We start from the raw sequence: 6299 nt of genomic DNA, 5'->3' as shown, positions 1-6299 counted from the left end.
TTCCTAGATTCAATAATTGCTTAGATTTATTTATTTATTTTAATCTATCCACTCTGTTTATATAATAAATCTATTTCATAAGTTAGTTAATCGCCTATATCCGCACCCCCCTCCAAATGGTATCAGAGCCTAGTCTATTAAAAAGTACAGCAGTGAGATATATGTTAGATATGTTAGAATTTATCTATGTTTATTGAATTAATTTATCTATTTTATTGAATTAATTATGAGAAGACCATTTAAAAATAGAGAAGCTTTTAGAAAAATTAAAGATTCTTTAATTAGTAATTATTCAGAATATACAAGTCTAAATAAAACAAAAGAAAACCCATAAAGATTAGCCTACCTAATTACCTTAATATCTGGTATTGAAGCAAAATTAATAATCCATTTAAAATCTAGAAGAATGAAACACATACCACCTAATTATGATAAAATTAGATTTAGATATCCACTAAGATATTATAAACATGGTTTGAATGAATAAAGTGCAGAAATACAAAGAATTAAAACAAATTATTTCTGAAAAACGTAAAGAATTAAAAATAAGAATAGAAAGACTACATTATAATATATTTACCGGAGTTAGTGAAATTCAATAAATACACAAAAAGATGAAATATCAAAATTAGAATCACAAATAGACAGTTTAGAATATATATATCAACATGAACTATTCACAATAAAATGAACAAAGAAGAATTTATAATAGATGAAAAAATATATGAAAATCACGAAGGATTAAAAATAAAAATAGTATTTTCTAATCTAGGAAGAAGATATAAGAAAATAGGTGAACATTTATATCTAATGTTAGAAAAAGAAGAATTAAAATTAGAAAATATATTGACAGCAATGGTAAGAATAGAAAGAGAAAACGAAGAAATAGATAGGAAAAAGAAAATAGAAAAAATAAAACAACAAACTACGGAAGAAATACGAAAAATAGAAGAAACTAAAAATAGTAGGATTACTGAATTAGAAAAAGAATTACAAATGTTAAAAGATCTGTATGAACAAAGACAAAAGAAAAAAGAAGAAAAAGATAGAGAACAAAAATTACTAAACGAGATAAATCAATTTAAGGAAAAATTGGAAATAAGAAACAAAGAATTAGAAATAAATAATATAGATATTGAAGAGACAGATAATTATGATTCAGAAGATAGTGAAACATATACAGAAATATTAACAAATACAAAAAATTTAGAAATCAGTGAAAAGCAAGAAGTAATTAATGAAGGAAACTTGAAAAGTACCAACACAGAAATAAATACTCTTGATAAAAAAGAAGATGAAAATATAATACCTAAAACAACAAAAATAAGAAAATCTATATATTATAAGAGCAAGTTTAAAAAATTTAATGAATATGACAAATGGACACCAAAACAAATAGTTAATAAAAATTATAACTTTTTAGACCTAGACTGTGTAATAGATACAGAAAAAACAATACAATTATGGATAGGATATATGACAAAACAATTATTACATAATAATATAAATATAACAGATGCACCAGAATATATAGAAAGAACACTAATAGGATCAGTAAAACTATGGTTTTCAAATTTAACTGAAAATAGCAAGAAAGTATTAAGAACTAATAAACCTATAGAAGGAACATCATCATCAACAACTAAACTAACACCTATAAAATTATTAAAAAAATACGAAACAGTTATAAAAGAGGAATTTGGTAGTATGACAACAATAGAAGAAGAACAAGATGAAGAAAAAGATACAAATAGGAATTTAATGTTAAAATTAGCAATATGTAATATGTGTTATATAGATGAATATACTTGCGCATTTAAAGAATATTATTATAAAGGAGCATATAGTATAGAAGAAAGTAAGGAAATAAGAAAATTATATTTTAATAAATTACCCGAACCATTTAGTTCAAAGATAATAAAAAGTTGGAAAGAAGCAAAAATAGTAGATACGTTAGGAGCAAGAATAAAATTTTTACACCAATGGTATAGAAACTTATGTGAAAAATATAGAGAAGAATTAAAAATGGAAAAAACATTAATAAAAAATTTAGCATGTTGCAAAAATAAAATAGCACCCCAATTTGGATGTGAAGAAAGATATTATAAGAAAAGAAAAAGACATAAGAAATATAAGAAATATAAAAAATCAAAATATAAATATAAGAAACCAAGAAAAAGATATTATGTAAAAAATTATAAATACAAAAGACCATATAGAAAGAAGAAATCTATAAAAGAATGTACTTGTTATAATTGTGGAAAGATAGGCCATTTAGCTAGAAATTGTAAATTACCTAAAAATCCAAAAAATAAACAAATATCAGAAATAAAAATAGATAATACAAAATATATGCAGATAGATTATATAGATTATGAATTAGAAAGTGAGGATAGTATATATGAAATTTCAGAAAACGAAACAGATACTGAAATAGATAGTGAAATAGATGAATCAAATGACTGAAGAAGATATAAAAATAATAACAAAGGAAGAATATTTAAATGATGAAGGAACGGAACAAAAAATAATATTTGACAGTAACATATTTGATGAAATAAAAGGAAAAGAATTAGATTTAAGTGTAGAAAAAATATTTAAAATACCAACAATAAAAAATATTTTTACCAGGAAAAAGGATGAATATTATGTAGTATGCCAAAAAGAACATGTAATAGACTGTAGATATGCAAAAGGCAAAGTTAGTATACCACTAGTAACAAAAAGAATAATTAATAAAGAGATAAATGATATAAAAAGTAAAGGAGATCCAATAAAATATGTACACCTTGGAGGTACAGAGATACTAATAAAAGCATGTTTTAGAGAAGGAATAGATACACCAATAGAATTATATTTAGCAGATGATAGAATTATAAAACCTATAGAAAAAAGCATAATAACTGCCGTAAAAGGAAATCTAATATACCAAAATTTTAAATTTATAATAAGTGCAAATTATTCAGTAGCAGTAACAGATAAAAATATAGATAAATCACTCGTATTATATTGGAAAATATCAGGAATAGAATTAACCCCAGGAAGTAAAATATTTACAGCAAGATGCAAAAATCTATATGTATTAACAACAAAACATAAAATAACAGGAAAAAATAAGATTAACAAAATACGAATAGAAAGCCCATTCGAACAAATTGTAAAAACAATAGATTATAATGATTATAGCTATAGAGACATAGATACAGAAGAAAATTTAGAAATAGTAAATGATAGAATAAGTACAACGAAAAGAATAGCTGATGAAAAACCAGAATCATCAAGCTCATAAAAAAGAACAAGTTATGAAATAAATTCAATAAGTAATTTAAAGCAATATTACATAACAGGAAAAATAAATGAAAAAGAATATCTAATACTTTTGAATACAGGACAAGAAGAAAATTATATAGCAAAATATCTAGTAAAAAATGAAGAAATAAAAACTGATAATGATATGTGCCCAGATCTACCAAGAAGTTTAATAAATAGTAAAAATATAGCAGAAAAAGAAATAATAACAGGAGTTAGAAAAATAAAAATAGAATTCAAAGTAAAGGAAGAAATGCAAAAAACAGACATAATATTAGGAATAAAATGGCTAGAACAAGTAAAACCATATAATATAGAACATACACAATTAACCTTAACATATAACAAAGAGAAGTTATTCTTAAGAAGAGCCTTAACATAAAATGAAAATATATGTATTAATAAAGATAGTAGTAGAAGGATATTACAGTAGATATTATATGTCTATGATAGATACAGGAGCAGAAACTAATTTATGTAGATATAATTACTTACCAGAAAGTAAATGGGATAAATTAAAAACACTAATAATAGTTAAAGGATTTAATAATGAAGGAAGTTTAATTACTTATAAACCTAGGAATGTAAAATACAAGTATGGGATAAGATATTAACAATAGAAGAAATTTATAATTATGAACTAACATCAAAAGATATACTTTTAGGAATGCCGTTCTTAGATAAATTATATCCACATATAATAACTAGAACAGACTGGTGGTTTACAACACCATGCAAACAGAAAGTAAGATAAAAAAGAGTCAATAATAAAATAAGAAAGAAAACTGATTGGATAAAAAGAAGTGAAAAAATTACACAAAAGTTAGAAAATATAAAAAATACTGAAGATACAATAGAACTAGTAGTATTTTCGATAAATAAAACAGAAATAACTATATTTTCAATAAATAAAATAGAAATAATTAAGAAAAAATTAGAATAATTATATAGTGAAGATCCATTAAAAGGATGGGAAAAACGTAAAACTACTATAAAAATTGAATTAATAGATAAAAATAGCATAATAACCCAGAAATCATTAACATATAATTTTGACGATTTAAAAGAATTTAAAATGCATATAGATGAATTATTAGAAAAACAATATATACAAAAAAGTAATAGTAAACATAATAGTCCAGCATTTATAGTAAATAAACATAGTGAACAAAAAAGAAGAAAAAGTAGGATGGTTATTGACTATAGAAATTTAAATGCAAAAATTATAACATATAATTATTCAATACCAAATAAGATATTAAAAATAAGGCAAATACAAGGATATAATTATTTTAGCAAATTCGATTGTAAATCAGGATTTTACCATCTAAAGTTAGGTGAAGAATCTAAGGAATTAACCGCATTTACGGTACCACAAGGATTTTATGAATGGAACGTATTACCATTTGGATATAAAAATGCACCAGGTAGATATCAACATTTTATGGATAATTATTTTAAACAATTATCTAATCGTATAGTATACATAGATGATATATTATTATATACAAAAACCAAAGAAGAACATTTAAAATTATTGGAGCAGTTTACAGATATAATAGAAAAATCGGGAATAAGTCTAAGCGAAAAGAAAGTTGAAATTATGAAAAAACAGATAGAATTTTTAGGAATACAAATAGATAAAAGTGGAGTAAAAATGCAACAACATATAGTAAAAAAATAATAAATTCGAAAGAAGAATTAGATACAAAGAAGAAATTACAATCATTTTTAGGATTAGTAAACCAAGTAAGAGAATATATTCCAAAATTAGCAGAAACTTTATAACCACTACAGAAAAAATTAAAAAAGGATGTAGAATATAACTATAATGAAGAAGATAAAAAACAAGTTCAAAAAATAAAATTACTTTGTAAAGAATTACCAAAATTACAATTTTCAGATGAAAATAGAAAATTTATATATATAGTAGAAGCAGATGCTAGTGAATATAGTTATGGAGGAGTACTTAAATATCGATATGAAACAGAAAAAATAGAACACCATTGTAGATACTACTCAGGTACGTTCAATGAGACAGAAATAAAATGAGAAATAAATAGGAAAAAATTATGTTCATTATATAAATATTTGTTAGCATTTGAGCCATATATTGTATATAACAAATTTATTGTACGAACAGATAATACACAGGTACGCTGGTGGTTAACAAAAAAAATACAAAATTCAGTTACAACAAAAGAAATTCGGAGATTAGTCTTGAATATATTGAATTTCACATTTATAATTGAAGTAATCAGTACTAACAAAAATGTTATTGCATAATACATATCAAGACAAAGCTACACATACTGAAATAATAGAAGAAGATACTCTAGAAAAAATACTCAACACCCTAACTACGCTTTCAATGAAAGTGAACAGTATGGGTAATGAGATAGAAAAGCTAAAGACTAATGAAGATAAACTGAAGTCTATAGCTACAAACCAGCTAACTCAACAGTGTGCAGAGCTATGTCGATCGGAAGACATTAAAGTTGCAGAGCTAGAAGGAGATGATGGGACACTCCATAAAACCCATAACATTTATCAATCTACTTCTGCAGGTACAAGCAAAGGAGTTAGTCGACCAAGATACCAGAACATGAATATAAATAAAATATTTGAGAAACCATTTATACCGAAAACACAAAAAGACCCCTTGTTCATACCCCCACAAGTTACCACATACCGAGATAGCCTAAACCAAGATAAAAAAGTTTACAACTACACAGCCCAGAAATACATAGAAAATATCTACAGAGTACAAACTTTTCTAAACCTTAACCCCAAAGCTACAAACATCAGAGAACCAAACACCAACTACATAACCCAAAAATTACAAGGATATAACAAACTAATTGCACTACCCAAAACTAACCCAAGCCTAGTAAGAACTTGTTTTGACTATGGACTATTAAACACCATATACACCCAAGTCGGAGAAGAATTAACAGCTATGGAAGAATTACACAAGATATTCACCACCT

This window comes from Capsicum annuum, chromosome 11, assembly GCF_002878395.1.
Source record: "Capsicum annuum cultivar UCD-10X-F1 chromosome 11, UCD10Xv1.1, whole genome shotgun sequence".
In the NCBI taxonomy this organism is placed as follows: Eukaryota; Viridiplantae; Streptophyta; class Magnoliopsida; order Solanales; family Solanaceae; genus Capsicum; species Capsicum annuum.
The sequence above is the reverse complement of the archived record's forward strand: the minus strand, read 5'-3'. Positions refer to the sequence as shown.